At 40.4% G+C, this 25489-nt stretch overlaps 1 protein-coding gene across 20 annotated transcripts in view; it reads right to left on the reverse strand.

Moving 5' to 3' along the window:
* Nucleotides 1-25489, reverse strand: part of ABI1 (abl interactor 1) — a 111477-nt gene that overhangs the window by 74418 nt on the left and 11570 nt on the right. The gene's annotated exons all lie outside the window — the stretch shown is intronic.

Consider the following 25489-nt stretch of genomic DNA (forward strand, 5'->3'; position numbering starts at 1 on the left):
AAAAAAGAAGTCTATCCTAGCTACCTACAACTTCAGGAAAATCATTTATTTCTCCAGGTATCAGTGTCATGAACTCAGAGACTAAACAAAATGGTCTCACGTCCCTTCCAGTTCTACACAGAAAAAAAAATGGAACAGAGATCTAACAGAAAGCTCACCAAAAAAGCAATGGAACCACTCTTAACCACTGAAAAGATGTTCAACCTCACTCATTATAGGAAAGAAATGCAAGTGCAAACCAATATGAGATACTATTTCTCACTCACCCAAATGACAAATATACAAAAGTCTGATAAGACACTCAGCAAAGCTGTGAGAAAAAACTCTGATGCACTGGTAAGTGATATCCAGCAATATTACACATAGATTTACTTTCTGACCCAGTAAGCTCACTTTTAGGAATGTATCTCAAAAAATCACTGGCAAAAATACAAAACCATATGTACACAGTTATTCACTGCAGCACTATCTATAATAGCAGAAGACTGGAAACAACCCATATAACTATCAATAGGAGACTGTTTGAATAAGCTATAATATCTCCACACAATAGAGTATTATACTGCCATAATAAGGACAAGGAATTCAAGGAATATCTCTGTTACCATGACTCCATGATCTCCAGAATATTGCTAAGGTGAAAAAAAAATGTGGGAAAAAATGTGTATAATATGCTACTTCTTAAGAGAGGGAAATATGAAAATGCATGTTTTTTTAAAGGAAAAACAAACCTTGGCATTAAAAAAAAAATCACATACAGGAGGAGAGGTAATAAATAGGATAGAGAAAACATGGGTAGTAGATAGAATCCCTTAAGCATATCTTGTTTCACAGATTTCTCTTTGGAACTACATACAGGCACACTGCAAAGATACTGCGGTTTTGGCTAGAGACAGTGTATATATAAAAGTTATGTTTATATTATGCTGTAGTCTATTAAATGTGCGATAGTACTATGTCTAAAAAAACTAGGTACATGCCTTAATTAAAAATACTTTATTGCTTAAAACAGAATGCTAACCATCTTCAGAGCCTTCAGAGAGTCCTAATATTTGTGTGCTGGTGGAGGGCTTTGCCTCCATATTGATGGCTGCTGACTGATCAGGGTGGGATTTTTGAAGGTTGGGGTAGCTGGGGCAATTTCTTAAAATAAGACAACAATGAAATTTGCTGCATCTATTGACTTTTGTTTTAACAAGATTTCTCTATGGCATGCGATGTTTGATAGCATTTTACCCTCAGTAGAACTTCTTTCAAAACTGAAATCAAGCCTGGGTGTGGTGGCGGCTTGTACCTGCAATCCTGGCCAGTTGGGAGACTGAGGCAGGAGAATTGCTTAAGCCCAAGAGTTTGACAGCCTGGGCAACACAGTGAGACCCTGTCTCTGAAAAAAAAATTTTTTTTGGCCGGGTGCCATGGCTCACGCCTGTAATCCCAGCACTTTGGGAGGCTGAGGCGGGAGGATTACCTGAGGTCAGGAGTTCGAGATCAGCCTGGTCAACATGGTGAAACCCTGTCTCTACTAAAAATACAAAAAATAGCTTGGCATGGTGGTATGTGCCTGTAATCCCAGCTACTTGGGAGGCTGAGGCAGGAGAATCACTTGAGCCCAGGAGCCAGAGGTGGCAGTGAGCTGAGATCGTGCCACCGTACTCCAACCTGGGCAACAAGAGCAAAACTCTGTCTCAAAAATAAATAAGTAAATAAAATAAAATTTTAATGAGTCAATCCTTTCAAGCACTACCGATGCTTTATCAACTAAATTTATGTAATATTCCAAATCCTTTGTTGTCATTTCAACAAGGTTCACAGCGTCTTCAGCAGGAGTAGATTCTATCTCAAGAAACTATTTCCTTTGTTCACCTATAAGGAACAACTCATCCATTCAAGTTTTCTTGTGAGATTGCAGCCACTTCTTCAGGCTCCAATTCTAATTCTCGTTAGTTCTCTTGCTGTTCCCACCATATCTGCAGTTACTTCCTCCACTGAAGTCTTGAACCCCTCAGCATCATCCATGAGAGCTGGAATCAACTTCTTCCAAAATCCTGTTAATGTTGATAATCTGACCTCCTCCCATGAACTACTAATGTTCCTAATGGCATCCAGAATGGTGAATCCTTTCCAGAAAGTTTTCAATTTACTTTTCCCAAGTTCATCAGAGGAATCACTATCTAAGGCAGCTATAGCCTTACAAAATGTATTTCTTAAATAGTAAGATTGGAAAGTCAAAATTACTCTATGGGGCTGCAAAATAAGTATGTGTTAGCAGGCATGAAAACAACATTAATCTCCTTATACATCACCATCTTAGATGACTAGGTGCACTGTCAATGAGCAGTAATATTTTGAATGGAATCTTTTTATCCGAGCAGGTCTCAATAGTTGGCTTAAAAGATTCCATAAACCATGCTGTAAACAGATATGCTGTCATCCAGGCTTGGTTGTTCTGGTTAAAGAGCACAAGCAGAGCAGATTCAGCATAATTCTAAAGGGCCTTAGGATTTTCAGCATGGCAAATGAGCACTGGATTCAACTTAAAGTCACCAGCTGCATTAGCCCCTAACAAGAGAGTCAGCCTAGCCTTTGAAGGCCAGGCATGGGCTTCTCCTCTCTCCCTGTAAATGCCCTAGACGGCATCTTCTCCCAATAGAAGACTGTTTCGTCTACATGGAAAATCTGATATTAAGTGTAGCAACCTTCGATAATCTCAGCTAGATCTTCTGGGTAACTTGCTGCAGCTTCTACATCAGCACTTGCTGCTTTACCTTGCACTTTCACGTTATAGAGATGGCTGCTTTCCTTAAACCTCATGAACCCGCTGGCTTCCAACTTTTCTTCTATAGCTTTCTCACCTCACCCCTCTCAGCCTTCACAGAACTGAACAGTTAGGGCCTTGTTCTGAATTAGGCTTTGGCTTAAGGGAATATTGTGGCTAGTTTGATTTTTTTTTTTTTCTTTTTTGAGACGGAGTCTCGCTCTGTTGCTCAGGCTGGAGTGCAGTGGCACAATCTTGGCTCACTGCAACTTCCACCTCCCAGGTTCAAGAGATTCTCCTGCCTCAGCCTCCCAAGTAGCTGGGACTACAGGCACGAGCCACCATGCCTGCCTAATTTTTTGTATTTTTAGTAGAGACAGGATTTCATCATGTTGTCCAGGCTGGTCTTGATCTCCTGACCTCATGATCCACCAGCCTCAGCCTCCCAAAGTGCAAGGATTACAGGCGTGAGCCACCGTGCCCGGCCTGGTTTGACCTTCTTTTTTTTTTTTTCTCTTGAGACAGAGTCTCACTCTGTTGCCCAGGCTGGAGTGCAGTGGCGTGATCTTGCCTCACCACAAGCTCCTTCTCCCAGGTTCATGCCATTCTCCTGCCTCAGCCTCCCAAGCAGCTGGCACTATAGGTGCCTGCCACCACACCTGGATAATTATTTGTATTTTTAGTAGAGATAGGGTTTCACCATGTTAGCCAGGATGGTCTCGATCTCCTGACCTTGTGATCCATCCACCTCCGCCTTCCAAAATGCAGGGGAATTACAGGTGTGAGCCACCACGCCCAGCCTGGTTTGACCTTCTATCCAGACCACTAAAACTTTCTCCCTATCAGCAATAAGGCTTTTCACTTTCTGTTTTTTGTTTTTTTGTTTTTTTTTTTTGAGATGGAGTCTTGCTCTGTCACTCAGGCTGGAGTGCAATGGAGTGATCTCGGCTCACTGCAAACTCTGCCTGCTGGGTTCAAGCAATTCTCCTGCCTCAGCTTCCCAAGTAGCTGGGACTACAGGCATAAGCCACCATGCCCAGGTGTTTTTTGTATAGGGTTTTGCCATGCTGGCCAGGCTGGTCTTGAATTCCTGTCCCTTGTGATTCCACCCACCTCAGCCTCCCAAAGTGCTGGGATTACAGGCGTGAGCCACCGCACCCGGCCAGCTTTTCTCTTTCTTGTGATTCATGTGTTCAGTGGACTAGCCCTTTTAATGTCCTTCAAGAACTTTTCCTTTGCATTCACAACTTAGCTAATGTTTGCAGCAAGAGGCTTAACGTTTGGCCTATCTCAGCTTTTGACTTGCCTTCCTTGCTAAGCTCCCATTAGTAGTTTTTTATTTTAAATGAGAAACACGCAATTCTTTCACTTGAACACTTAGAGGCCAACATAGGGTTATGAATTGGCCCAATTTCAATATTGTTGCATCTCAGGCAATAGGGAGGCCCAAAGAGAGGGAGAGACAGAAGGAATGGTCAGTTGGTGGTACAGTCAGAACATACAACAATTACTAAGTTCACCATCTCACATGAGTGCAGTTTGTGGTGCCCCAAAACGATTACAGTAATAACATCGAATATCACCATAACAGATACAGTAATAATAAAAAGGTTTGAAATATTTTAAGAATTACCAAAATATGACAGAGACATGCAAAGTAAGCACATGCCCTTAGAAAAACGGCACCAACACTTGCTCGATGCAAGGTTGCCAGAAACCTTCAATTTGTAAAACACGCAGTCTGCAAAGCGCAGTAAAGCAAAGCACAATAAACAGAAGCATGCCTGTAAATAATTCACACAATTATAAAATAAAATTTAAATTTAAAAAGGAACTACCCCCAAAGTAAAGGTAAATTAATCAAATGAGCCTAACTGTGCATCCAATTAGTGGCCTAAACCAGAGAGAAACCACTCTACAAGTGGCTTCAAAGCACAGTAATTCGATTGTACATTCTTAATAGGATTTACCATTAGAATAAAAGTAATTAAAAGAGGGGAAGGAAAAACTGAAATTGTTTTTAGTCTCTTTATTGCTGGTGTTAGTACTGAAATTATTACCGATACTGTTATTTGCATAGGGTGGGATATAGCAAATCATTAATTATGTCATTGAGAACTGAAATTTGGGGCATGGTTCAAAATAGATTTTGACATAAGAAAATCCAGGTTAAGAAAGAATCCTTTAGTTCTAGATTTAAACTAAAAGCACCAGTTTAGCCGGGCGCGGTGGCGCACGCCTGTAATCCCAGCACTTTGGGAGGCCAAGGCGGGCGGATCAGGAGCTCAGGAGATCGAGACCATCCTGGCTAACACGGTGAAACCCCATCTCTACTAAAAATACAAAAAATTAGCCGGGCGCAGTGGCAGGCGCCTGTAGTCCCAGCTACTCGGGAGGCTGAGGCAGGAGAATGGCGTGAACCTGGGAGACGGAGCTTGCAGTGAGCCGAGATCGCGCCACTGCACTCCAACCTAGGTGACAGTGCGAGATTCTGTCTCAAAAAAAAAAAAAAGCACCAGTTTAAACCTAAAATGTATTTATCACATCATAATATCCCAGCTCTGTCCAATGAAAAGATCTAAGAATAAAGACTGTCTAGCAGCCATGGCGCACCACCTATAATCTGTATAGTGATGCACCTAAAACAGGCTGTGTATCAAAAGGTACCTGGTTACAATTTGGTGACCATAGTTAATAATAACATATTGTATACTTGAAAATTGCTGAGAGTAAATTTTAAGGTTCTCACCACAAAAAGAAACTTTGTGAGGCAATGTATGTTAATTAGCTTAACTTAGACATTCCACAATGTATGCACATTTCAAAAAATATTGTACACCATAAATATACACAATTTTTATATGTCAATTTTAATAAATAAACAACAAAACAAAAAAGCCACCGAGGAATTTTCTAGGGTCATGTCAAAAGGACTCAATGTAAGGATCAATGAGGATCATAACTGCAATGGAATGAAACACACAAAATGTTTACATTTAAGACTTCATAACAATATTAAAAAGTTAAAAACAAACCAAAAAGTCACTAGCGACTTTTGTAGGATGCTATGGATCACCTCATTTTTTTCTTGGATGAGGAAGGGAGGTCAGCATTAATATTAAGTACGAAATGCATATATTAAAATTTTAAAATTTTCAGTGTACAATTCAATGTGCTTTGATAAATGGGTACAGTAGTATAACCACCATGATAAAGAACATTTCCCTCATAACTCCCTCCCCATCCTCCGGACCCTGGAAACCACTGACTTCCTTTCTGTCACAAAAGTTTTGCCTTTTCTAGAGTTTCATATAAATAGAATTGAAAGCTACAGTCTTCTGTATCTGGCTTCTTCCACTTAGCAGAATGCCCTTAAGATTCATCCTTCTTACCGCTAAGTAGTATTCTATTGTATGGATGTATCATAATTTGTTTCTCCATTTATCAGCTGATGGACATTTGGGTTGTTTCCAGTTCTGGGCTACTATGAATATTTGAGTAGAAGGTCTTGTGTGGAGGTATGTTTTCATTTCTTTTGGGTAATACCTAAAGATACAACTGCTGAGTCACATGGTAAGTTAAGTGTATATTTAACATTGTAAGAAACTACCAGTTGGGCATGGGGGCTCATGACTGTAATCTCAGCATTTTGGGAGGTCATGGCAAGAGGACTGCTTAAGCTCAGGAGTTCGAGACCAGCCTGAGCAACATAGTGACACCCTGTCTCTACAAAAATAAAAACTCAGATAGGCCTGGTGGCTTATGCCTGTGGTCCCAGCTACTTGGGAGCTTGAGGTGGGAGGATCAGTTGGGCCAGGGAGGTTGAGGCTGCAATGAGCTGTGATTGCACCACTACACTCCAAGCCTGAGCAACAGAACAAGACCCTGTCTCCTTTAAAAAAAAACAAAAAACAAAAAACAAAAAACTACCAAACGATTTTACAAAGAAACAGAAACAACATTATTTGGCATTCTCACTAGAAACTTATGAAAATTCTAGTGCTCCACATCCTTGCCAACACTTGGTATGGTCAGTCTTTTTAATTTTAAATATTCTAGTAGGTATATAGTGGTATCTCATTATGGTTTTAATTTCCATTTTGCTATCAAATCATAATGTTTTCAAGTGCTTGTGCAGCATCCATTTCTTCATTGATAAAATGTTCAAATATTTTGCCCATTTTTTTAATTTTAAAGACAGTGTCTTTCTCTGTACCCAAGGCTGGAATGCAGTGGCACGATCATAGTTCACTGCAGCCTTGATCTCCTAGGTTCAACTGATCCTCCCACCTCAGCCTCCTGAGTTGCTGGGACTGATAACAGTCTAATAACCCCACTTAGATAACAAAACAAGGGTCCCATGTGCATTTTTTAAAGTTTTCTACCATTTTGTTTCCATGTCTTTAACTCTCCTCCCATTCCTTCTAGAAATGTCACATCTGTCACACCATATTTGTCTTTTATAGCTTTTAACTTATCTCTAATCCAAACCTATACCCAAATTTCTCCAACTTCCAAAAAAAAAAACAAAACAAAACATGTGGCTGGGCATGGTGGTTCACATCTGTAATCCCAGCAGTTTGGGAGGCCCAGGCAGGTGGATGGCTTAAGGTCAGGAGTTCAAGACCAGCCTGGCTAGCATGGTGAAACCCCATCTCTACTAAAAATACAAAAATTAGCCAGGAGTGGTTGCAGGCACCTGTAATCCCAGCTACTCGGGAGGCTGAGGCATAAGAATCACTTGGACCCAGGAGGCGGAGCTTGCAGTGAGCCGAGATAGTGCCACTGCACTCCAGCCTGGGCGACAAAGCGAGACTCTGTCTCAAAGGAAAAAAAAACCTCTTTACGTATGTTTTATTTTATTCCATATGATCTAAGATCTAATCAAAGATTGTTCATAGCTGTTAACAGTCCTATTTCTATTTCATATCCTTAAATACAGAACACACTCCCAATCCTGACCCTTTTCTCCTTTCAAAACATAGAAATTATTTTTTAAATCCAGGTATCTTGTAAAAAAAATCCTACAACCTGGATTCATCTGATTGTTTCCTCATGATTAGATTCAGATTGAACATTGTGTCAAGAATACTATATATTAATAGCTGATGCTGTGAACTTCCCCTTACAAATAATGGAACATCTAAAATAACGTTGCACAGCTATTTCCAGAGTTTTCTTCCCATCATTTTCTTCCAAGCTGCCAACACCAATTCTGCAAACGCTGATGAAGCTAATTTATTGATTTTACCAGAAGATGTCAAAAAAATGTTTTACAACAAAAACTTGGCTTCTATCCTATCCTCAAATGGTCCTTAAATGGTTTGTTGTTCAAAAGGTTAAGGGTGCAATAATCCAGTTAAGCCACAAGGAAAAACAACCAAATTCACATAAGCACAAACAATGACAAATATGCCATGACCGCTGACTGGCTGATGACTTTTTAAGGACATGATTACTTGTAAAATGTTTCCCAATTTCAGAGATACTAAGTAGGGGAGGGGCAGTTACTAGAATTCATGAAATACAGTATATAAGAAACACTTCTCAATTTAACGGCCTTTTAAAAAATAAAGTATGTTGGCCGGGCGCAGTGGCTCACTCCTGTAATCCCAGCACTTTGGGAGGCCAAGGCGGGTGGATCACGAGGTCAGGAGATCAAGACCATCCTGGCTAACACAGTGAAACCCTGTCTCTATTAAAAAATACAAAAAAATTAGCTGGGAATGGTGGCAGGCGCCTGTAGTCCCAACTACCTGGGAGGCTGAGGCAGAAGAATGGCGTGAACCCAGGAGGCGGAGCTTGCAGTGAACCGAGATCACATCACTGCACTCCAGCCTGGGTGACAAAGTGAGACTCCATCTCAAAAAATAAAATAAAATAAAATAAATAAATAAATAATGTATGTTAACACCAATGGAAAGGATTTTAAATCTCAGGTTTTAATACCTGTTGCAGGAATAATTTTATACACTATGAAGTACACAAAAACTAACATCTACTTTGCTGAAGGCCAACAAACGGGCTGGTTGGTTAGAGACCTGAGAAACCTTCCAGGAAGAATCCATAATCACTCTGTGGAGAGAGATGAGAGGATCAGGGAAAAAAGAGCACATGGGCCAAATGCTGGTTCATTACTGACAAATAATCTATTAAGTACAGAGTCATGGGGACTAGGGCATACATATATGCAATGCCTAGCTACCACTAAAAGGATCTAATTTTCTCCAGCAGAACGCCTATTCCAATAAAAGTGAAAACTAAAAAGAAATCCTACCAGGTTATGGCAAGTATCCAGCAAAAAAAAAAATTTTTTTGCATGACAATTCAGGTTGAGACCTTTCATTATAAGCTTTAACACAGCCCCTCCCTACCACCTCCCACTTAAGCAACTACTAAGAGGTCTGGAAGCCCATTCATTCCCAGCAACATCTAGGGAAGCCTCTGCTGCCTGTGGTGTCACACAGTTGTGACTGACAGGAATGCCAGTTGGGGCATACTCTCTTCTTTAACGGGAGAGCTACACAGAACAATCAACTGCTAGCATACTTACTCAGTATACAGAATTCCAAGTTCAACTATAATGTAGAATATTTTTAAGCCTTTTCGATTCAATCTGTATCCCCAGGGTATTCCCAATAACTAGATAATTAGCCTCTGAAATTTTAAGTTTTACCACAGCTATAGCCTAAGACAATGACGCTTTCCCCAAACTAACTCTTTTACCATCCTACACCATACTACAAGGCTTACATTTCAAAAACAGTCTTAATGCAAAACCTGAAAAACCCCAGCTCTAGAAAGAACTACATTTCAACACATAATCTGTTATATACTTAAGTATTACTAATAGAAAATAGCTCTATTAGTCCAAAACATTTGCTTCCTTCCATTAACTCCTTCCATGTTAACACGTTATCTTCTCATATAATTTTAATTCTTCTTAAAAGGAATTATATAGCAAGAGCCATGATGATCAAGAATATAGCTTGGGCAAATACTCTCATGTACTACTAAAAAAATACAATCAGATAATGTATATCACAATATTTATACACACACACACACACACACACACACACTTCATTACAAGAAATTCACCCAAAAGACATAAATGGCCAAATGCAAAAAATCTGTATGTTCAAGGATGTTCATGCCACCTTTATTTACAACACCAAAAAAACTAGAAGAGATCTAAATAGCCAATGACAAATTATTAAAAAATTAATATACTGGGGCCGGGCACAGTGGCTCATGCCTGTAATCCAGCACTTTGGAAGGCCAAAGTGGGTGGATCACCTGAGGTCAGGAGTTTTGAGACCAGCCTGGCCAACATGGTGAAACCCCGGCTCTGCTAAAAAAAGCAAAAATTAGCCGGGCGTGGTGGTACACGCCTGTAATCCCAGCTACTCAGGAGGGTGAGGCAGGAGAATCGCTTGAACCCGGAAGGTGGAGGTTGCAGTGAGCTGAGACCACGCCACTGCACTCCAGCCTGGGCGACAGAGCGAGATTCCATCTCAAAAATACAAAAAAGAAAAAAAAATTAATATACTGGAATATCATCTAGTCAATAAAAATGACAACCTCAAAAAGCACAGGCAACAAAGCAAAGTCAAATGGAATTACATAAAGCTAAAAAGCTTCTGCACAAGAAAGGAAACAATCAACAAAGTAAAACGACAACCCATAGATGGGAGAAAATATTTGCAAACTATCCATCTGACACAGGACCAATAACCAGAATATATAAGGAGCTCATACAATGCAATGGCAAAAAAACAAATAATCCAAAAGGAAAATGGCAAAAGATCTGGACAGATACTTCTCAAGACATACAAAACACACACACACACACACACACACACACACACACACACACACACACACACAAAAGAAGACATACAAATGGCAAACAGGTATGTGAAAAAATATTCAACATCATTAATCAGAGAAACACAAATCAAAACCACAATGCAACAGACCAGGCACGGTGGCTCACGCCTGTAATCCCAGCACTTTGGGAGGCCAAGGCAGGCGGATCACCTGAGGTCAGGAGTTCGAGACCAGCCTAGGTAACATAGTGAAACCCTGTCTCTACTAAAAATACAAAAATTAAGCCGGGCACAGTAGCTCATGCCTGTAATCCCAGCACTTTGGGAGGCCGAGGCGGGCAAATCACTTGAGGTCAGGACTTCGAGAACAGCCTGGCCAACATGGTGAAATCCCATCTCTACTAAAAATACAAAAATTAGTCAGGTGTGGTGGCACTCACCTGTAATCCCAGCTACTCAAGAGGCTGTGGCACGACAATCACCTGAACCAAGAGGCAGAGGCTGCAGTGCCACTGCACTCCAATGTGGGCAACTGAGCAAGATTCTACCTCAAAAAAAAAAAAAAAAAAACCCACAATGCAATATCATCTCACCCCCAGTTAAAATGGCTTATATCAAAAAGACAGGCAATAAAAGATGCTAGAGAGGACATGGAGAAAGGGGAATACCCATACCCTGTTGGTTGAAATGTAAATTAGTACAGTCATTATGAAGAACAATATGAAGATTCCTCAAAAAACTAAAATTAGTCAGGCACAATGGCACACACCTGTAATTCCAGCAATTTGTGAGGCCCAAGTGGGAGGATCACTTGAGTTCAGGAGTTCAAGACCAGCCTGAGCAGCACAGCAAGACCTCGTCTCTACAAAAAATTTAAAAATTAGCAGGGTGTGGTGGTGCACACCTGTGGTCCCAGCTACTTGGGAGGCTAAGTTGGAAGGATCACTTAAGCCCAGAAGGTTGAGGCTGCAGTGAGCCATGATCACACCACTGCATTTCAGCCTCGGTGAAAGAGTTAGACCCTGTCTCCAAAAGAAAAAAAAAAATTATTCTTACCTAATTTTAAATACACACACACACAAATGTTCTAAAAGGAAATATATTGATACATGAGTGGTTATTTCTGAGTTGTGAGATATGGGTAATTTTTAATATTCTATTTTTCTGTATCCAACTTTTTCAACAACCATTACTTGAAGGGAAAAAAATATTTTTACTAATAATTTTTTTTTTTTTTTTTGAGACTGGGTCCAGGCTAGAGTGCAGTGGCTCGATTATGGCTCACTGCAGCCTTGAAATCCTGGGCTCAAGGGATCCTCCCAAGTAGCTGGCACTACAGGCGCATGCCACCATGCCTCGCTAACTTTTTTTGCATTTTTTGTAAAGTTGGGGTCTCACCACGTTGCCCAGGCTGGTCTCGAACTCCTGAACTCAAAGAATCCTCCTGCCTCAGCCTCCTAAACTGCTAGGATTACAAGCATGAGCCACTGTGCCCAGCCTATTTTTACTGAGAATTTTAATGACATGGATAATTCTCTTGATAGTATCTTTTTTTGTTGTTTGTTTTTTGTTTTTTTGAGGCACAGTCTTGCTCTGTCACCCAGGCTGCAGTGTAGTGGCACAATCTCAGCTCACTGCAACCTCCACCTCCCAGGTTCAAGCGATTCTCCTGCCTCAGCCTCCCGAGTAGCTGGGACTACAGGCGTGCGCCACCACATCTGGCTATTTTTTGTATTTTTAGTAGAGACAGGGTTTCACCATGTTAGCCAGCCTGGTCTCGAACTCCTGACCTCAGGCAATCCACCTGCCTCAGCCTCCCAAAGTGCTGGGATTACAGACGTGAGCCACTGCGCCTGGCCTCTTGATAGTATCTTAGTGGAAACCGACAACATGTATTTGTGTAAACAGTGTGACCTAATTTTGTCTGATATAATTAGTACCTGTACAAACTAATATGCCAGACAATGAGAAGATAGGCATGTAAATAGTTGGATTATGAGTGATTTATGTTTTCATCCTTTCCCTCTTGTGACATTTTCCAAATGATCCACAATAGCCACGTAACATTTCTGTTGCAACCATCTTGCAGATACCAGGAAACTAAGAATAAGGCTAATAGTACCTCCCTACCACCCCACCAAAACTGAGGGTGAAAATGTAAAGAATGCGAATCCTTGATGATACTGAGCTGAAGAATTAACCCTAACTCTAACCCTAAATTCCTACCTTGGAATTTGTTACATGAAATAATAAATGCTCCTTACTGTTTAAGTTAACTGAGTTGTATTACTTATAGCCAAATACATCCTAAATGATTTAACTTTTATATGGGAGGAGAAAGTACTTTCATAAAAAGGGTCTTGGCTGAACCAGAAAGTAACAGTTTATAATAATACCCCCTAGTTACACAGACAAAAGATCTACTAAAGTAATTCTCAAATTACTGAGGCTGTTTTCTAAACTAGTCCAGTAATTTATAGCTGGTTATGTTACTCATTAAAATGTTACCTGAGAAATCACTCTAGTTTGCCTTTCCCACAAGGCAATTATATTTTAAACTGTATTAAATATACAGTCGGCTTGGGCTGCCATTAACAAAATACCACAGACTGCATGGCTTCAACAAGAGAAATGTATTTTCTCACAGTTCTGAAGGCCAGGAAGTCCACAATCAAGGTTCCAGTAGGTTCTGGTTCTAGCAAGGGATTTCTTCCCGGCTTGCAGACAGCTACCTTCTCGCTGTGTCCTCACATGGCAGAGAGAGACCAATCTCTGTTGTCATTTCCTCTTTTATAAGTACCCTAGCTCTATGGGATCAGGGCTCCAGCCTTATGACCTCATTTAACCATATTCACCTCCTTAAAGGCCCTAGCTCCAATACAGTCACATGGTGGGGGAGACGGGTTTGAGGCTTCAACATAAGGATGGCAGGGGGACACAATTCTATTCACAATTAGAATAATCTTTAACTTCAAACATTAGGAAATGATATCTTCTTACAAATACTTGACGGCAATACTGTTAACAGTTACATATAATTAGTATTTAATTTTCTTTTTCTGGTGTTTTTGTTTTTGAAACAGAGTCTCACTCTGCTGCCCAGGCTAGAGTGCAGTGGTGCAATCCATCTCAGCTTACTGCAATTCTGCCTCCCAGTTTCAAGCGATTCACATGCCTCGGCCTCTTCAGTAGCTGGGATTACAGGTGTGTGCCACCACACCCAGCTAATTTTTGTATCTTTAGTAGAGACAGGGTTTCCTCATGTTGCCCAGGCTGGTCTCAAATTCCAGGCCTCAAGTGATCCACCTGCCTTGGCCTCCCAAAGTGCTGGGATTAGAGGCATGAGCCACCACACCCAGCTTAGTTTTCAAAGCATTTTCACATAGTAACCTAAGCAGGTATCTTGGTTTCACAGATGAAGGCACTAATGAAAGCTCACCGATACTGATCTTTACACAACTCTTAATCTTATTACTTTTTTTTTTTTTGAGACAGAGTCTTGCTCTGTCACCCAGGCTAGAGTACAGTAGCACAATCTCAGCTCACTGCAACCTCCATCTCCTGCGTTCAAGCGATTCTCCTGCCTCAGCCTCCTGAGTAGCTAGGATTACAGGTGACCGCCACCACACCCAGCTAATTTTTGTATTTTTAGTAGAGACAGGGTTTCACCATCTTGGCCAGGCTCGTCTGGAACTCCTGACCTCGTGATCCACCCACCTCGGCCTCCCGAAGTGCTGGGATTACAGGCATGAGCCACCGCACCCGGCCAACTCTTAATCTTTCACATGCACCTGAGGTATGGGAACTTCATTTTACCTAATGTTCTAAACATCAGAATCAGTTTAGGGAAAGGGAAGAGGAAGGAGCAGAGGACAGGGTTCCAAGCAGAATGAAATGAACAGTATCTGTTTAAAGGTGAGCAAGCCTACGACAGTAGACCCAATGGGGGAATATACCACAAGGCTCCAGAAATACTATAGGCCCTTGAGAGCATTTTAGGGAATGTGGATTTCATTGTAAGGCTAGTGGGGAAACACTAAAGAATTTTTAGGAAGAAAAAATATGACTAGTTTCAGGCTTTAGAATCATCACTTCAGCTGCAGTTTTATAAACTAGATTGTGGAAATCAGAAGCCACAAAAAAGGAGACAAGGATTCTGTTGCAATATGTATTCTGTGACACGTAAACAAGAAAGACATCTTTAAGTGAAATATCCCACTTAGCCTAGCAAACAATGAGGAAAAAGAAATTTGTAGTGGTTAAATAACTTGCCCAAGATAACACTGCTAGGAAGAATAGAACCACTACGTCTCCCAAAGACCACGGTCTGCCACTATGCCACACTGCCTCCATTTATAATTCTAAAAATGAACAAAGTATAATTCTAATGTGGCCTCTATGATGAACCACTCCAAGTCATCATTAACTACTCTGCATACCGCATGAATTTTAATTCACTGGGAGGGTAAAGAGCGGAGACTGAGAAAGTAAATGTTCTCAGGATAACTGAGCGTGTTTTTGATCTATGAAACAATTGATGTTCTACACATAGGGTTCTATAAATGGAAGAAACAAAAATTAAACATTTAACACGTTTCTAGGTTATCCTTCACTGAAGTGACAAAACCACATCTTTAATTCATGCCCAAATAAATTTAACTAGCCAGGTATGGTGGCTGACACCTGTAATCCCAGCACTTTGGGAAGCTGAGGAAAGTGGATTGCTTGAGCTAAGGAGTTCGAGACTAGCCTGGAGAACATGGCAAAACCCCATCTCTACAAAATATAAAAATTAGCCAGGCATGGTGGCATGAGCCTATAGTCCTAGCTACTGGGGAGGCTGAGGTGGGAGGACTGCTTGAGCCCAGGAGGTTGAGGCTGCAGTGAGCCGAGATCATGCCACTGCACTCCAGCCTGGGCGACAGAGCAGGACCCTGTCTCAAAAACAAAAATAAGGGGAAAAAAAGGTAACTTTACTAGGAAATTACTTAAGCAGGATAATGCATCTTTTAACAAACTACTAGGTAGGGTGGTAGTTAACACTGTCACAATCAGCACCACCCTTAACTGACTTGAGAAAAAGAAGCACTTCTGTTTAAAAAAAAAAAAAAAACCATGCCAGGCTTGGTGGCTCACACCTGTAATCCCAATGCTTTGGGAGGTCAAGGTAGGAGGATTACCTGAGGCCAGGAGTTTGAGAGCAGACACAGCAACACAGCAAAACCATGTCTCTACAGAAAAAATAAAAATAAATAAATCTTTAAAGTTTGCACTTTAAAGATGGTAAAGATGGCAAAAATGGTAGCACGTGCCTGTAGTCCCAACAACTTGGAAGGCTAAGGCAAGAGAACTGCTGGAACCCAGGACTTTGGGACCACAATGAGCTATGATCACACCACTGCACTCCAGCCGGGGTGACATAGAGAGATCCTGTATCAAAAAAAACAAAAACAAAAAAAACAAATTCAAGATTCTATGAATACTAGCAAAAGTACCTTGTCCTTCCATCGATTGTATTTCCTCACTGCTGTAGTTTAGATGTTTGTCCCCTCAAACCTCATGTTGAAATATGATCCCCAATGCTGGAGGTGGATCCTAATGGGAGGTGTCTGGGTTATGGGGGAGGATCCCTCATGAATGGCTTGGGGTCCTCAGGTAAATTCTTGCTCTACTACTTCCAAAGGGCTGGTTGTTAAAAAGGGTCTAGCACCTCCCCACCTTGCTTCTTGCCAAGTGATCTCTGCAAATGTCAGCTCCCTTCCCTTCAGCTACAAGTAGAGGCAACTTGAAGCACTCATCAGAAGCAGATGTTGGCACCATGCTTCTTATACGGTCTGCAGAACCACGAGTCAAATAAATTACCCAGCCTGAAGTATTCCTTTGTAGCAACACAAACAGACTAAGACACTCACTTAAACCAGTTTACAACACAGTTTCACAGAATAGTCTTAGCTATCTCCAGCCTAGTGATTCATTAATCACATTTTCCAAATCAAAAATCAGGACCAGTATGACACTACCTGACAAATTACGTGTATCCTAATTTCTTAATCTATTCTGGAAGAGTATAAAAATTACAAAACTGTAAGTATCAATTAATCTCTACTGTAATCAATTGAATTTTCTATACTACTGCTATTCCAAAAAATCTGAGATGTGAACAAAGGGATATTCTGTTCACACAGAAACAAGAGACAAAAAATAATAATTTATTAATAAATTATCACATCAGATCCCAGGCAAATAGGTAATTTAATCACTTAGAAATCTAAACACCAATTAACAGGATACAAAAGCATTTTTAAAAAGGCATTCACCTCAGTATATGGGCCACACCAATACAGTTTTGGTCCATCATCAACCACTACCATTAGATTCTAGCATAGTAATTAAAATTCAGGCTGTATAACAAAGATCAAGAAACTATGTCCCTGCTCAGGCCAAATACTTCTCCCCATTTTTGCAAATAACATTTTACTAAAACATAGCCACATCCATTCCTTACATATCATCTATGGTTTTCTTACTACAATAGCAGAGTTGAGTAATTGTGTCAGACCATATGGCATGCAAAGCCTAAAATATTTACTATCTGGCCCTTTACAGGAAACACCTGCCCACTCTTGCTCTAGAAAAGTGATTCTCAACTCTAGGTGGACATCAGCACTATCTGGTGAGCTTTTATTCTTTTTATATCAACCATATATTTTATTTCATTTTTTAAATAAATTTTATTGTATATATTTAAAGCATACAACATGATGTTATAGGATTCATATAGAAAGCAAAATGGTTACTGCAGTGAAGCAAATTAACATATATATCAACCCACATAGTTACCTTTTTTTTTTTTTTGGTTTGTTTTTGTGGCAAGAACAGCTAAAAATCTATTCATTTAGCAGGAATTCCAAATATAGTACAATTTTATTAGCTACAGTCCTCTTATTAGCTACATGTTACACATTAGATCTCTAGGCTCTTTCATCCTACATACTTGCTATTTTCTTACCCCTCACCTACATTTCCCATTCCCCACCCACTTGCTCCTGGTAACCCACTCTTTTATTCACTCTGTATATTTGACTCTTTTTTTAAATTTTTTTAAAGATTCCACATATGAGATCATGCAATATTTTTCTTCCTGTGTCTGGCTTATTTCACTCAGCATACTGCCTCCAGGTTATCCATGTTGTGGCAAATGGCAGTATCTGCATTTTAAGGCTGAATAATATTCCATTATATATGCATATCACATGTTCTTTATCCATTCATCTATCAGTGGACATTCGGGTTGTTTCCACAGCTTGGCTAATGTAAATAACACTGCAATGAACATGGGAGTGCAGATATCTTTATAAGATGATTTCACTTCCTTTAGGTATATGCCCAGATAAGGAATTGCTGGGTCATACAGTACTTCTATTTTTCATTTCTTTAGCAACCTCCATACTATTTTCCATCATGGCTGTACCAATCCACACTCCCACCAACAGTGTACAAGGGGTCCATTTTCTCCACACCCTCGCCAACATTTGTTATCACTTCACTTTTTATGACAGCCACCCTAAGGGGTGTGAGGTGACGCCCACAGTGGTTTTGATCTGCATTTCCGCATGGCTAATGCTGTTGAGTACCTTTTCATATACCTGTCAGCCATCCTTATGTCTTCTTTGAAAAAACATCTGTTCAAGTCTTTTGCCCATTTTCTAATCAGATTATTTTTCTATTATTGAATTATATGAGTTCTTCATGAATTTTAGATATTAATCCCTTATCAGATAAATGGTTTGCAAATATGTTTTCCCAGACCATAGGTTGTTACATTTTGTTGATTGTTTCCTTTGTTTTGAAGAAGCTTTTCAGTTTGACGTCATTCCATTTATTTATTTTTGCTTTTATGGCCTAAGCTTTTAGTGTGGAATCCAAAAAAAAAATTCTAGCTGGACACCAGCACTATCTGGTGAGCTTTTTAAAAAATTCCAGAGCCTGAGACCCAATCTAACCCTCTCCCCCTAAAAAGATGCCAATTTCATTGGTCTGGGGAGAGGCCATTAGCTATTGATATACCAGTACAAAAATGTGTACAATTAAACAAGAAAATTCAAACTACAAAAATCAGGGTTTTACCATATAATATAAAAGATAAAGGCAAGACGTTAATATACAGACCACAGAGTACTACATAATAAATTAGAGCCACAAGAGGCTAGGCGCGGTGGCTCACGCCTGTAATCCCAGCACTTTAGGAGGCCGAGGAGGGTGGATCACAAGGTCAGGAGATCAAACCATCCTGGCCAACATGGTGAAACCTCACCTCTACTAAAAATATAAAAATTAGCCGGGCATGGTGGTGTGCACCTATAGTCCCAGCTACTCGGGAAGCTGAGGCAGGAGAACTGCTTGAACCCGGGAGGAGGAGGCTGCAGTGAACCAAGATCCAGCCACTGCACTCCAGCCTGGGCGACAGAGCAAGACTCCATCTTAAAAAGTAAATAAATAAATAATAAATTAGAGCCACAAGTTTGGCTCTGTCTTTTGCATGAATCCACATAAAGGAAAAAAGATTATATGATTTATAGTATCCATAGGTCAAAATATCTTGGTGGGGTCCAGCATGGTGGCTTACACCTGTAATCCCAGCACTCTGGAAGGATGAGGTGGGCAGATCACCTGAGGTCAGGAGTTCAAGACCAGCCTGGCCAACACAGTGAAACCCTGTCTCCACTAAAAAATACAAAATTAGCTGGGGTGTGGTGGCATGCACCTGTAGTCCCAGATACTTGGGAGGCTGAGGCAGGAGAATCACTTGAACCTTGGAGGCGGAGGTTGTAGTGAGCTGAGATCATGCCACCACACTCCAGCCTTTATGACATAGCAAGACTCCGTCTCAAAAAAGAAAAAAAAAAAAAAATATATATATATATATATATATATGTAGAAGCAAAGCTTTTCCTAAAACTTCCATGTGACTATAAAAGGAATGTATTGCAATTCTCCTCAGTGATGTAAATATTAATATATCACACATTCTTCCCACCTTGCAGCACCGTACCTCCTCACCCAAAAAGCAAAAATGAGAGTGGCAGGATTTTCATAGAGATAGTACCATGCTGCCTTTCTTCTTCTTCTTTGTGGTAGTGCGGCAAGGTAGGAGAGGTAGGATGGGTGGAAGAAATACCCAATTGAGTTAAAAAAAAAATAGTTCTATATACCACCAGACATTAATAAACACTAACAATAAAGCCACTCATACAAGCAGTCCCCAAGTTATGACAATTAGCTCATACAAAAGTGATTGATTCAGACCTATAACTCATTTATCTTATATTTAACCACTCATCCAGTGGTTTCTGTTGATTATGCCAAACGTGTCTAGACAAATGAACAGAATATGTCAGGACATAGCAAAAGCACAATTTCATCTTACCAGTGTTAAATTTAAAACACGGTTTCTATTTTCAAATCTGGGAAACACTGATCTGATCTTCTACAGTTTAGTGACAGCAGTTCAAGCATGTTTTTGACTAAGACTTCATCTCCTCCACCTTCCCTGGCACTTGACACTACTCACAGCTCTCCCAAACATGCCTTGCTATCTTTCTGTTCCTACTACCTATATATATCCCTTGCCTCCCAATCCCCCTTCCCCTCAACTCTTTAAATTAATGACTCGGCTAAACTCATTCTTTAGGAGAAACTTTGCCTGAGAACCCCCAAACACTACTGTTCCTTAGAATTCTCTCTAAAAGTTCCTTTCAAAAAGAGATCATTTTCAACCCACATCATATGTATTTGAAATTTATAAAGACTACACATATAAAAATACCAACAATCTGTAATGCAGAAGGTTATGATAGAACATCAAAATTAACATCAAAAGACATGCACCTCATGCCACAACAGTATATAGCCAGAGAAACTGGAATCCCTTTCCTCTCCTCTTCCCCCTTCCCTTCCCTGTTCTGCCCACGCAGCCAGCTAGCAGTCAAGCTTTATTCCTATTCTCCAACCCACTGCTCTGCCAATCAATTCAATTGTGGAGGAGTAAAAGCTGGAAAGTGTCAGAAACCAACTGTGTACTAACAGCTGAAAAAGAGGGGGTCTATAGATTCACTTCTGTGACTGCAAATTACCTTCTGTAGGCGCATTAGCTTTATGCTAGGGGAAAATAGATACCGGTTAAATAAGCCTTCTTTGGGTTCTCCTTTTCCCGCAGCCACCCATATCTCCTTCACCAAGGCTTGCTGATTCTTATCTTCCTTTTCAATCTTACTACAGCTATCTCAATTCATGAAATACTCTTTACAGCGAGACAAATGTGACAGTCCTCTAACTGGTCACTGTCCATCCAGTCTCTCCCTTCTCCAATCCATCCCGTACCAATGTACGATGAATCTTCCCAAGCACATCCTTTGTACAAAAACTGGAAAGGCAGAAAACAAGCATACAGTTTGAGGGGAGAGGATAATAGCAGTATGGGGAGAAGAAGAAGAGACATTTTAGGTTTGACTTTTAATACAACTGTATTGACCCTTTTATAGGAACATATTACCTAAATGCTTTAAAAAAAAAAAAAAGCTGCTTGACATATTCTCTTTCCATAAGCAAACTTCTGACTGCCCAAACTAAAATCAAAACCCTTTCAAAAATAACAATTATTTTTCTTCCATACAGAACATTTCCTCATTTAACTATACATACTATAGACCAATTTTCTTTTTCTTAGATTTAAGGCTTTTCAGTGATTTCTACATAGCTTATAAATAATATAGACACAAAGCAGGGCATGATGGCTCACACCTATAATCACAGCACTTTGGGAGGCTGAGGCGGGCGGATCACCTGAGGTCAGGAGTTCGAGACCAGCCTGACCAATATGATGAAACCCCATCTCTACTAAAGCTACAAATACTAGCTGGGTATGGTAGCATGTGCCTGTAATCCCAGCTACTTGGGAGGCTGAGACAGGAAAATCACTTGAACCCGGGAGGTGGAGGTTGCAGTGAACCAAGATCGTGCCACCGTACTCCATCCTGGACAACAAGAGCGAAACTCTGTCTCAAAAATAATAATAATAATATAGACATCATACCACCACATCATAATACCTAGCAGACAGTCTTCCATAGAGTAGGCAATTAACTATTTGTTGAATGAATCTTTCTCTATTTCAGTTCAACAAATCCCAATAGCCTCAAATACTCCTCTTTTTAGAAAAGAAAAATAATAAAGAGTCACAGTCTACCATGATGAGTTCAGGCACTGAAGATTTTAGAAAAAATGGACAAGCACAGTGGCTCATGCCTGTAATCCCAGCACTTTGGGAGGCCGAGGCAGGCAGAGCACCTGAGGTCAGGAGTACAATACCAGCCTGGCCAACATAGTGAAACCCCGTCTCTACAAAAAAATACAAAAAGTAGCCAGGCACAGTGGTGGGCACCTGTAATCCCAGCTACTGAAGCTGAGGCAGAGAGACTTGCTTGAACCTGGGAGGTAGAGGTTGCAGTGAGCTGAGATCACACCACTGCACTCCAGTCTGGGCGACAGAGCGAGACTCTGTCTCAAAAAAAAAAAAAAAAGATTTTAGAAAAACCATCACCAATTGCTACCATCACCTCTAGACTAGCCACCCTCCAATCTGTTCTGAACTCCTTCCAATCTGTAGTCAATCCTCCTTCCAATCTGTTCTCCACTCTAAACAAGAGTAACCTTCATAAAAAGTAAAAATTATATCATCCCATTGCTGAAAACTTTCTTTCTCTTTTCTTTTTTTTTTTTTTCTTGAGGCAGAGTCTCGCTCTGTTGCCCAGGCTGGAGTGCAGTGGCGCGCTCTCAGCTTGCTGCAACCTCCGCCTCCCAGGTTCAAGTGATTCTCCTGCCTCAGCCTCCTGAGTGGCTGGGACTACAGGCAAGCACCACCATGTCTGGCTAATGTTTGTATTTTTAGTAGAGACGGGGTTTCACCATGTTGGCCAGACTGGTCTCAAATTACTGACCTCAAGCGATGGGCCCACCTTGGCCTCCCAAAGTGCTGGGATTACAGGCAGGAGCCACTGCGCCCAGCCTTGCTTAAAACTTTCAATGCCTTCTCATCAGCCTCAGACAAAAAAAAAGATCAAAATCCTTATCTGGTACCTACCTACCTCTTCACAGATGACTCTGTTTACTCTGAAGTACACAAGTGTGTAACTTGTTCAAAATCACTCTGCCTTCACTCTCACCTTTGAGCCTGTACACATGCTGCTCTCCCCTCCACAGAGACACTGTTTTCCCTTCCCCCAAATGTTCTCGGTTAACATATATTCACCCTTCAGATCTCAACTCCAACATTACTTCTATGACACACCAAGCTAGGTGGCAGCACCTGATGTATACTTTCATGTCACATGTACCTTCCCTAGATGTAATTTATTATAGTTTGAGTTATTTGATTAATGGAGGAGGCCAACTATAAATCACTTGAGGGTAGAAACTGTATCTGATTGACAAAACAGTCTGACACATAATACGTGTAAAAAGTCGCAGAATAACTGAGTATGTGACAAGCTAATATACTCTGTCATACTAAGAAGCACAATACATATAATTATAAATATATTTCATTTTACTGTGCATTCCTTTTGGAACTCCTGTGGTTCCAACTTGGGAGCCTATACAATTTTGCCAGTTTTCTTTGGGATCTTTATGGTATTATCTGATTATTCTAAAAGAATAAGAGTTATCACCAGTTTGTCTTCCCACTATTCAAAGCAAACTCTGAGGACCAGGCATGGTGGCTCACGCCGGTAATCTTAACTCTTTGGGAGGTCAAGGTAGGCAGATCCCTTGACCCCAGGAGTTCAAGACCAGCCTGGAAAACATGGTGAAACCCTGTCCTTAACAAAAAAATAACAAAAATTAGCCAAGCGTGGTGGTGCACACCTGTAGTCCCAGCTACTTGGGAGGTGAGGTGGGAGGATTGCTTGAGCCCAGGAGGTTGAGGCTGCAGTGAGCTGAGATCGCACCACTGTACTACAGCCTGAGCAACAGAGAGAGACCCTGTCTTTAAAAAAAACAAGCAAAATTTGATTATTATTAATTTTAAGGGAAGATGGAACTGAAAAAAAATAGGCTTCTCAAACCTTTTAAAAGAGATATTATTTAACAGAGGAAAAGATAAATGCAAAGCCTTTTTTCATGGAAAACATAAAATGTATATAATAAAAGGGGGAAAATGCCAGACAAACAACTAAAACAAAAAGTGTACCCTCTGTTTTTTGTCCTTTTCTCCCACTTCAGTTGGGTTATTCTTATTTTTTAAGATGTTGGGCCAGACCTGGTGGCTCACACCTGGGAGGCTCACATGTTGGGAGGCCAAGTCAGGAGGATTGCTACGTTGGGAGGCCGAGTCAGGAGGATTGCTTGAGCTCAGGAGTTCAAGACCAGACTGGACCACATGCCAAAACCCTGTCTCTATAAAAAAATACCCAAAAAATTAGCTGGGCACGGTGGCACACCTGTAATTCCAGCTATTTGGGAGGCTGAGGTGGGAGGATGACCTGAGCCCAGGATTTCAAGGCTGTAGTGAACAGTAATCGTGCCACTGCACTCCAGAACCTGGGCAACAGAGCAAGACCCTGTCTCAAAAAAAAAAAAAAAAAAAAAGAAGAAGAAGAAGAAGATGTAAATATATTAGTACCAAAATGATACATGCCATGGATAATAACAAGAGATTTCTTCACATCTAATTTGGAACATACTCAAATTAGAAATGAATGATTGTTGTATCATTTTAAAATTAAAATTATTATTTCTCACTACTTCCTAAAAATCATTTAATTTTAACAACCGCCTATGAATCAAATAAATTCATATCAACAAATTACTAAATTTTTGGCATGAAATTTGAAGATAACAGATTTATGAAACTTTTAGCAGCAAATCAGTTTCAAAATCAGTACTAGTGAAAGATGAATTGTACAGAGCAGTAAGACCCAAATATTAAGAACCAAAATAATTAGCACAGTATGCAATATAAGAAGAGGCTTTTTTTTTTTTTTTTGAGACGGAGTCTCGCTCTATCACCCAGGCTGGAGTGCAATGGTACCATCTCAGCTCACTGCAACCTCTGCCTCCCAGGTTCCAGTGATTCTCCTGCCTCAGTCTCCCAAGTAGCTGGGATTACAGGCATGTGCCACCACGCCCAGCTAATTTTTGTATTTTTAGTAGAGATGGGATTTCACCATGTTGGCCAGGCTGGTCTCGAACTCCTGACCTCAGGTGACCCACTCACCTTGGCCTCCCAAAGTGCTGGGATTACAAGCATGAGCCACCACGCCTGGCCAAGACTTTTTCCATAAGAAACTTTACATTTTTTATTTTAATGGCAACTACATTAGTCAGGGATGCTCAATATACATAGTAGTATACAATGATATTTAAAATTCAGACTCCCATTAGCACAAAAGGAAGGTATTAAGTCTACTGAACCAATCATCTATCCCAAATGTTGTCTAGTGTGTTCTGCAGACCCCTGAGGATTCCTAAGACCTTTACAGGGGGTCCACGAGGTCAAAATTATTTTTATAATACTACTAATGTTATTTGCTTTCTTTCCTGAGTTGACATTTGAATTGAAGGTACAAAAACAAAGGTAAATAAAATTACAATAGCCTCTTAGAGGTAATCAAGGCAATGTCACCGACGATACTAGTACTCATTGTGTTCTTTACTGCCAACCATCCACAGGAAAAAAAAGAAAAAGGTTTAAAAAAGCCGGTTTCACTTTAAAATGTTCTTGATGAAGCAGGAAAATTTATTAATTCTATTAAATCTTGACCCTTGAGAAAATGTCTTTTAATATTGTATATGACAAAATGGAAGTACTGTACTAAGTATGATGGCTCCTGTTAGGAAAAAGCAC

The sequence above is a fragment of the Pan troglodytes genome, chromosome 8, assembly GCF_028858775.2.
Source record: "Pan troglodytes isolate AG18354 chromosome 8, NHGRI_mPanTro3-v2.0_pri, whole genome shotgun sequence".
Taxonomy (NCBI): Eukaryota; Metazoa; Chordata; class Mammalia; order Primates; family Hominidae; genus Pan; species Pan troglodytes.